Source organism: Strongylocentrotus purpuratus, unplaced genomic scaffold, assembly GCF_000002235.5.
Source record: "Strongylocentrotus purpuratus isolate Spur 01 unplaced genomic scaffold, Spur_5.0 spur5_scaffold_18, whole genome shotgun sequence".
NCBI classification, from domain to species: domain Eukaryota; kingdom Metazoa; phylum Echinodermata; class Echinoidea; order Camarodonta; family Strongylocentrotidae; genus Strongylocentrotus; species Strongylocentrotus purpuratus.
This window is the reverse complement of record NW_022145603.1, coordinates 16503717-16514390: the sequence shown is the minus strand read 5'-3', so window position 1 is coordinate 16514390 and position 10674 is coordinate 16503717.

The window sequence follows — 10674 nt, the reverse complement described above, 5'->3', positions numbered from 1 at the left end:
TTAGACAAGGTCGATGTTCCTCGCCCTTATTACAATGTATTAATATCTTGAAAACAGACTTTTGATTTCATATTGGTGACTCAAGAAAGCTGAGGGAAAGGGGAAGTTTGGGGCAGTTAACGTTTCTGCAGATTTCCTTCTTTATACCAATTACTTCCGGTGTCAAACAATCCACTGAAGTCCGACATGCACGTGTGTTTCAAGTTCTACACGCGACACAGTCTGCATTCAAAGACCCTAGTTCTACTCTCAACATTTGATAAATATAGTATTAGGTATACATCCATGAATTATTCGTTTATTTATGGATATTTACAATAATATCACCGTCCCGATGCTGTTGAAAATATCTGTAATGGTCTAAGAACCGAAAAAACAAATCAATGAACACAAAAATAGTAACAATTATGATAAAATAATAATACAGTTAAAATTAAAATAACTTATACTTAAAACGGTTATAATAGTTATAAAGATAATGATGATGATGATGGTAATAATAATAATATTAATGGTATTGTGCAAAAAAATTGATGTGCGATGTTTGTGTGATTTAGAAACAATATTTAGATGTTATCTATATTTATAAGTCGTCAGAATAAATATGAGTATATTGCATCCCCTGACATGTTTAATTTGAATTAAAAGATCCATATAATATATATATATTTTTTTAAAGGAATAATCTACTATTTTTCCTTTCCCAATAACGATATTGTTTTGACCACCCTAGTAGCCCCCCCCCCCTTACATAGACAAATATTTAAATTCAATCTGGAAAGGAAATAGTCAAACGACAATGTGAAATACCATTTAAGGTCTGAATAACGAAGACTATAAACGAGACAAAGGTGTATGAACGGGATATAGCAAAGGTGATCCGGTCTGACAGAGAGATACTGTACTATTAATTATTTCAAGATGCTCAGGTGAAAAATGCGAAAAACACTTCCCTGACCTAAATATTCTATTTGACCACATAAAGAAAGGTATAAAGTTTAATTTCGTTTTGTAAGTGTACTTTTAATTCTTTACTTTGTAAGGAAACAACTTTGTCAGTTCAACTTTGGGGAAAACAAAACAGTGCTCTGTACTTTTAATTCGCGATGATTTAAAGACGTAAGCGTTAGATAAGGAAAAAAACAATACTTTCTCAATTGACAGGGATAAGGTAATACAAAATTTTTAAAAATTTTAAAAATTGGGTGGGTAGTGATTCTTTACAATTTTGATATATTTTGATGCCTCTGTGGATGTATTATAAGCACTAGAAAATTTAGCCCCTAAAACACTTCTGCTTACTAAAAAATTGAATGTAACAATTTACCGGTGCTCCCGGTAAATGTTCATAAATTTCCAAGAGCGCCTTCGGCCGTACAATGGTAGCTGCGACCATGAAAATCTCAGAATATGTAGTTGTGATATATAATTTTCAAACGGGAATAGCTAATCGGTCGACTTTAGTCGAAAAACATTGTTTTATAGCTAAATCAATATCTTGATCTTGAGAGGGAGCTATACAACATAAAGAGCTTATTATTTAAATTTTCATCACTTTAGACTCGATTTCAACCGCGACAAGGTTCACTAAATATTGTAGGATCGCATATGCTTCCAATATGTTCATTTGAACCAAATTCATGACCCCATACCAAAACTTTGTATTACCCTTAAGTGGTTCATCCCTGCATCTATTTATCCCATAATTTCTGATAAATACAATGAAAGTACTTCGAGCAAGGTGGTTAATGTGTTGAAATGTAAATTCCTTTAATTTTTACCTCTGATTTCCGAAGTCTGTTTGACTTATAATGAACCGTAATCAATTTGCATCTTCAGAAGAAACATAATCCTTAATTTTCAATAATTTCAACGAATTTTTTATCCTCAATGGCTCGTTCAAATATGACGCGGGAAACCCTATATTGGCTGATATTGAGCAATTTTCACAATATCGGGTAATATCTATTCATTATTGAATGGTTCCCCCCCCCCCAAAAAAAAAAATAAAAATAAAAATAAATAAATAAATAAATAATAAAAAAAAAAAAAAAAAAAAAAAAATATTTAAAAAAATATAAAAAAATACATGTCCCCTTTCTAATACCCGCCTTCATTGTGTAAATTTTAAGGTTTCAAGGTTACTTTATTTTGCCACATAATATAACATATTCAAAAGAATATGCAATATGTAAACATTCAATAGCATAATATTAAACAAAAGATACGTCAAATAATTATACAATTATTAAATAAATCATTCAAGATTGGCACAGTGGTGAAAACAAAGCGGAGGAGTCTGCATCTTAACCTGTTATGATGCAAAAGTTCATGTGGTTGGACAAGCCAGTGTGCGCTTGTAAAGTGGCGTCTGGCTGCAACGCTCCCCAGGGAGTGGAGAATGTGCATACATTGTGTGCGGGTAAGCCTGAATCCGATGACCGGGGTAATACTATATCTGTAAAGCGCCTAGGCACATAGTGGATCGATGTATTGAGCGCTATATAAACACGAAATATTATTATTATTATTATGTGTGGTGCGTAAGTAGCCAAGAAAGGAATCGAACCCTCGGTCTCCTGCTTGAAGATAACAAGACAAACCACTCAGCCTAGTTTAAAAATATATACTCCATCTCCTACGGGTCCCTCCATCAACGCGATGCAGGGACCATTCTCCTCGGCTCCTTGAAAGGTGGCATATCATCCCATCTTGAGATCCAGTGAAGATTCGGATGCTATTAACATCGACCTTGTTAACCAATCATCGCATCTTCATCACATCTGTTCCATTTGTTAACCAGGCATCCTTCTCATCCACTCTTTCTTTTCTATTCTTCAAAATATCGCATCAGGGGCCCGTTTCACAAAGCCTTTTTTCAATGACAAATGACAAATATCAGTGACAAATCTGCTGATAACCAATCAGAAGCAAGGATTTCAGTAGCTTATAACAAAAACTGTCATTTGTCACTGATGACAAGTTTTGTGAAACGCCCCCCTGATGGATGGATGGTAGGAGGACGGCAACCCGAATGCGGGAGAACAATCGTTCTTTGATCGACATCATGAAGTGAATACTAGCCGAAATAATACATTTGTAAGACTTCCTTTATTAGTTCATACAAAAAAAACCTAGAGAGGCACAAGTTGGATGGTATTGCTCGTCTAAAGTGGAGGGATTGGTGACATAAAGTAAAACCACTTCATTAAATATTTTGTAACGCATAGCTTGCCGCGTTGCACCTCCTGCGATTTGTTGTCGTAAATGTTATACGTGTATTTAACGCATGTAAGAAATCAACCAGAGTTGTATTTTTGAGTATGAGCTAAGTTATCGGTGACCTTGACTTACGGTGTATGGCCAAAACTAAAATGCTTACAGAATTCAGTATCTTCAACATTGAATTTCGTATAAAGCAAGTACATGATTAGCATTCGCCAAACAGATATATATTTTTATAGAAAAAATATATATCATATCATGATATACATACGTAATGTGAGCCTACATAAAGTAAAATAACTTTTAGAAGCAATATCTGCCGATTCTACAGTGTAATAAAAAATAAATATTCTGTAAAATTATGCATAATGATGCTGCATGTTCTTTACAGACAATTTTTGCAGGCCTCCTACATGACAATTCGTATACAATATTATGACCAACAAGTTCATAATGAATCGGAGACGGTCTCTTCTAAAAATACAGTTTCCTCAAACGAATTAAATAATACCTATAATATCTAAGGTGCAAAACTGAAGAGGAATCCTCAGAAACACCTTCAAGATATATTCTTCATTTTCCTCTAAGAATAATACCTAATCAAATCACCAGGAGCCTTCATGGACAAAACAATTCTCCAACCTTTACAGAATTCTTCCTCAAGACTCTATAAACCAATCATGGATAATCTAATAATCTAAGATTAAAAGTGCTGGAACTTTGAAGGAAAATGCCCAATCCATAATTGGAAGATAATTAAGGCAATAATATCGCAGAATAATGAAATTTTTATAATTATTCGGTAAGAATAAGAGCTTTTGGTACGACCCAGTTTTCTTCTTCTTCTTCTGTAGTAACACAACCACACACACGCACACAATAAACACACGCACGCCCACACCCATTCCAGTCTAGTAGCAAATTGACTGTATAATAAATCCCCATAAATAGATATATCAACAGCACATCAAATGAACATAAGTCGGTACTGTACTAAAGGATTACTGAATATTAAATTAAAAACATTGAAATGAAAACTCTTCATTCTCTGCTAAAAACCACATTTGTACGCTTGATATTTATTCAATAAAAACTGAATAAACATTAAAGCTAGATGAAATCTGTCAGCGATCTTGGCCAAATACAAAATGTCTTCCCACGATCGCCAAGTCTAATTCTTGACCATCGCTCCCATCTTTTTTTACAACCTTCGATAGAAAAATACGAAAATATTGACAAAGAGGAGTCAAATCATCAGGAGCACTTTTAGCATGAATAGTAATCCTGAACTCGAGAAAGCAAAGTGAACATCATTTCCACTTCTGACATCTAAAGGAGACATAATCCTTGATAATGAGCTAGTGGTCAAACGTAATAATGACTGATAATCAGACCAGGGAACTATTAAATAGAGGGGGAGAGAGAGAGAGAGAGAGAGAGGGAGAGGGAGTGGGTGAGAGAGGGAGTTCCTGGTCAATGTTACAGCTATTCATCTGATTATGGGGTTAAACTGTTAAAGAAATTTACAAGATATATTTTCTTAATTGACTCTAATTACCAAGCTCGCTTTGTGATCCCTGGTAGTTTCTATAACACAATCTGTGACAACAGATTAAGGATATAGGCCTATAAAATATCTTGTAACCACCTTCAAATAGTAAGCTTGCCTTCTGCGAGTAGAAGATTTGTTTCGATGTTCAGCAATAATAATAAGGTCTTCGAAATATAAGAAAAGGAATTTAAAACAAGAATTAACTCAAATGAGAGGTACAAAGGGCAGCCTCCTCCTTCTCTAGTATTTCAGGCCCAAACAATTGGTATGACTGGAAAAAGTTTTAGAATTATTTACTGAGTTCAGGTTTTGAGATTTCAGATTAAGTTATGCCACTAGATAATGAAGGATAAAACACAGACTGTATATGTGATTAATATAATTCATACATAATTTTTTAATACTACAGTATTTGCTCTTTTGCATGATACATGTTAGGATATTCGAATATGGGCTCAACTGTTGACGAATATGTGACTCACATTGCTGACCGCATCAATAAACTAATAACTCGACCCCATTTCGATGAATAAAAATATAAAGCCATCTCAGATTTTGTATTCTCTAGTTATCCCATAGGATCTATATATCCAAATTGCTTCTCACTTGCAAACGCATTGTAGAACATTTTTTTCACCTCGCCTCGGCCATTGTGGAAATGAATTGAAAAACATTCGTTAATTCGATCGGGACCTAAAATGCGGAAGATACAAAGCTATTCAAACCCAATGAATTGCTGCGAGCCGGAAACGTTTGCAGTGCTATTGGAACATTATATAGGAATCGGAAAACCTCCAATTTAAATTGATGTCGTTTACACGTTATAGAGTAATTTTCCCAGCTTCTTTTGTTGGTGGGGTGCATGTGAGACTGCTTCTAGTCTGGTTTACTCCGTAGGGAGGGGAAAGCTTATCCGTATTTCAGCAGCTAATCGCCTTATTAAGCATTTATCTGATCCAAACCAAAGAGAGACCACAGAAAATGGAGCCTACTTAAACATATGGGGGTGACGAAAACGAGCCTGATGTATTATTGATTTCATGAAGTCGTTTTCTACGGTTGTAATAATTTGTTTAACTTCACGTGTATATAATATTGATAAGGACCATCCCTATTTCTAAACAATAAAGTCATTGTGTAATAATTGTACATGTTCTGCGTGATTATATTGAATATTTGATAATTATTAGTTTTAAAATGTGAGGTTTACACCGCTTGAAAATGTACAAATGCAACGGTTTTCCCTTTTGATTGTTTACTATGTTAACGTCGTAATGCAATTATGCAAAACATTGAAAACCTCAAAAAGTTGCCCAAGGTACCGCGTTTAAAGGGGCGGAGTAATCACTGGATGCCGCCTCAGAATGAACACAGAGAAGTGCGGTGGAAAATCCCATATTTTACGGAGTCTGATGGTACAAAAAAGGCCTGCGTAGAATTATGATGGTTCGTTTTCAACCCCACATCAACTGATTAAGAGGTTTCTTCGATCACCCTTTTTTTAACTGAATTTTCTCACCAGGAATGCAAGTAATGAAACCATACCCAAATAAATTACGCCTAGATATCATTCCATAATGTCTAAGGACAAAGGAAATCAATTTATCTCAAAGTACTCAACCCTATAATACCAGATTTCTAAACAAATCGAGATCTCGGCTGCCTTGTTGTATGTTGAGCAAAACAGTTTAATATTTCAGCCATTTAATGCATGATGCTATAATTGTAACGTTTTTCCACATTAAATTTCAAAGTAATGAAATACAAAATATATATTTTGGGCCTACATTGAAGCATATTGTTATTAATCATGTGTTGGCATACAAATGAGGAACTTTACTTCCTTTCTCTTTCGCTGTTGATTTTCAAATAAGGTATGCTGGGCTTTTATCATTTGACGTTTGAATTTCCTTTTATCGAGCAGACGACATAAGAACGGAAGATCGGTTTGTTATCGGATTCAATGGCGGGAATAATTTCTTGGTTCCGAAACACGGATGGCTGCTTCCAAACACTTCGCAGTGTAACGTGTGACGGGGCACTTGGCCTGGGACCGGCGAACTGCCAAGGTGATGACACTTGTTGCACTTTTTCTTCACCGTTAGCTTGGTGTCAAGGCCGCGAGATTTTGTCTTCTCTCCGAGATAAGATCTTGACATTTTGAGACCGCTGCACGACACATGTCTGGTGGGATGATATTTTTGTTTTCACAGAATGGGGCGTATTTCCTTCTTTTGCGAGAATCTTGTTATTAAAAAAACAAGAGAAATCAAAACGGAGTGTCACGGAACCAAATTTAAAAAAATGTTGAAAACTTGTCATCGAAGTACGACTAAGCAGGTATATTCCCCATACCGTGTGGATAGTGAACATCGTGAATAAAGTAGAGATTATTTGGGATCTTTCCAGGATTAACTTTTTGCGGTATGATCCTTTCAAATCCATTCCGCTCGATTGGTGCTCTATAAAGGCAAATAAGACTAGTATATGACAAGAGGATATATTTATCGTAGTGTGGTTCACGTTGTACTATTTGGTTGTCAAGTGCATACAATATCATGCACTTTTATATCGGTATGATTTACGTGTAAAATGTGTACATAATGCCCACTATAGGGTTGGCTCTTTTACAAGTACATACTTTGTACATGTAGTTTGGACGGGGAAAGAAATGGATGCGATGGAGGTGAGAAAGAATGGTGATGGTGAAATGAAATGCATGAATTGCAGTTTTACATCCGTTTATGTGAAATGAGCTAATGAAAAATGGCATGATACGGAGAAAGACATGCTAGAGAATGGCGAATAAATAAAAGAGATGACGGAGTAAACGAAATTAACATTCTGCAGAGAAAGGGAGGAAGAGAGGGAGAGAGGGGAGAGAAAGAGAAAGAGAAAGGAGAGAGAGAGAGAGAGAGAGAGAGAGGGAAGGTATTATAGAGAAATGTGACGTCATGAAGAAGAAAAAAGTTTATACATTTTCCCTGGTTTCAGTAAAAACGAATCGACGTGTAGATGTTGAGAAAAAAGGAAGATTTTCGGGTAAATATCGGGAGTTAAAGGTAAAGACCAGTATTGGAAACGCCCCAATTTCAAAAAATGAAATGGAAGCTCTCTTTACCAATCATGTGAAAGAATATGTTTTGACTAATACATGATGATAACAAATTTGCCGGGAAACCGCATACTAATTCATATATTTGGTAAATTTGTTTCTCTCATGGTCTGTGAGAGATATAGGGTAGTCCCATATACATCTTTCTGTGTATAGTGCTTGTAACTTTACGAAGAATGGGCCAAATTTCTTATCATTTTGATGATTCCAGAACCTTACAGATGCTAGATGCTAGATGATCAACCTTTTCTGATCGATTCCACAACGTTTCTTTTACAATGCAATCGCATGACCATAACTGGCCTTTACCTTTAATTAATTATCAGAGATTCACGAGTGGTGAATTTGACACTCATGACCTGCAGCAATCCTTTTATCAATAGTCGTCATAGCAAAGAGATACTCTTTGGTCATATATATTAGACATGTCTAAATATCCTTTTTGGAAGCCGAAAAACGTATGACTATGAGCTTCAGCCAAACATATTCACTACAGGTTATATCAATAACGGTAGTTCCCTTTGCAAGTGGTTGTTTAACAAGGACTCCTTATCCCCCTCTCAGTCTGCTATAGGTAGCAGCTTCCTGATTTAACATTGGTATGAGTTGGCGATATAAAGTGATGAAGCTACTCATCTATTAAAAGTTCTTGAGAAGTTTTTCGCAAATTTCAAGAAAACTCCCCCCCCCCCCCCTTTTTCTCGCTCATTGTATAATATAACTAACTTTGTACTAGTACATGATTGTGTGTGTGGTTTTTCTGAATGTTTTTATTGTTGTCATCTTATAATGAGTAGAAAAAACTTAAACTTAAAAATTCATTGTCATGTTCTTCAAAACAATGACGTTCTGCCTCACAAGTCGAGACGATCGTCCTACCATGAAATGAGGCATGGTCCCAAGCACTTTCTACCATACCGCGGGTCGGCGATTCGCACCCTTCATACCATATGTCTTGCCCGGAGAGCTTCAGGCGTTAGGATCACTCGTGTACCCGCTCAAAATTGTTGGGCTCCTACGTTCTTTCTTAGTTTTGCTCTTTTCTCATAATTTTGTTACCGCTGTATAGGGGGCAAGTTGACAACATGTACTTGTGTGTGTAAGGAGCGAAATGTATGCTTTGAAGAACAGCTTTTAAAAATACATTTAATTTACTTCTGCGGTTCAATCGAGCATGAATACTGTGTTTTGGTAAAGATGGGTTATTCTCTCGCCTATGATGTAATAAAGTGGTGGATCTCATTCTCATTGCATGCCATTTCAAAATTTGTATTGGGCACTAAAGTACAAATGTGTCAAATTTTACCACGATAAATATGAGATTCATAGGGAAGACAGTATTAATCAGATCATGAAGACTGCATTGATAATTTTAATAATTAAACGGACAGGGGGGTATTCTTATCTGATTTATTAAGGACAAGAATTTAACTTAGTTACTGAAATGGGCAATACTGAATTGTCTTGGTTTCGAACCCTGGATACCCCGGTTGCGAGACAACTTGTATACAAATTATACCACTGAGCCATCACGATTCCTCAAAATAGGAAAACGAGGACAGTATTGGTGGTAAGCTCTCTCTCCAGTTACCATGCATGTTAACAAGATACAAATAAATATGAAATTATAAGATTGATACAGGATTGACAAGTTTGAATTAAAATGATGACAGTATCGGACGGTTAACGTTGTGATGCGTACTTGATGTCTGCTCTTTCTCGCAAGGAATGAAAGACCATCCCAAGATAAAATACAGGGTCCACACTCAAGTATACATTATGTACATATCTCATATAAATACATATAGTTTGCTATCAATCTGTGCGGCTATATCTAATATCTCACCTGAAAAAGTAGAGCAATTTTAGAATACGTTACAAACATTGGCAATCATATTCATGGATGTGTAAACAAACAAAAACAGGAGGGGCGTATATATTCCTTGATTTCCTTCTAAGTTCTTATATCTACATATGGTTTCACTATCATCATGACTATAACTCATACCTCCAAGGCACAACAAAAAGAAATATGCTGATGTACTTTTTTGATGTAGCTTGAATTCTATACATGAAACAAGACTGGATGATTAAAGAAATTAATGAATACTATCAAACATTAATTATAGACATTCAATTAATTTTTGCTTTATTAAGAGTTATCGAAAGAATAAATGAAGGACATGAAGATGATGAACTTACCGAACTTGTGGATTAAAGACGAGGACAGCTCTGATGAACTTTTTCTTGTACTCAAATTGATTATTCCAAAAGTAATTAGTCAGACTGAGGCTGGAGCATGTACAAATACAGAGATGATGCAGCAGTTAATTGATAACCATGACAACAATGTTTTACCCCGAATCGATGTTGTGTCCGCTCCTGGTGCCGATATGTTTCAAAAGCTTTCAAAAATTACTTGCAAATAAGTAGAAGTAAAGAATAAGTAAAGAGTATTCCCACTTTGAGTAGAAGTTTGACTTGGTTCGATTTATTAAACGTATAGAGATGAAAGATGGTGTCACAATGAAGTCCAAGAGTTCATCAGCATAAACAAAACTCGAGTTCTTTCGAAAGTTGAGAGTCCATAAACTAATCAAGATGTGAATAACACCAGAAAATTGTTAATCTTGCATGTAGTAGACCAGCGAAGCGGATGATTTAGAGTAAGATTTGGACTATTCTAAATCTACCTCGACGCACCGCTTTACCAGCAGAGATTCTCCAGATTTGTGAGCTCCAGCGAAACTTCCAAACTAACTCTCCCGAAGTTTAGCCGACA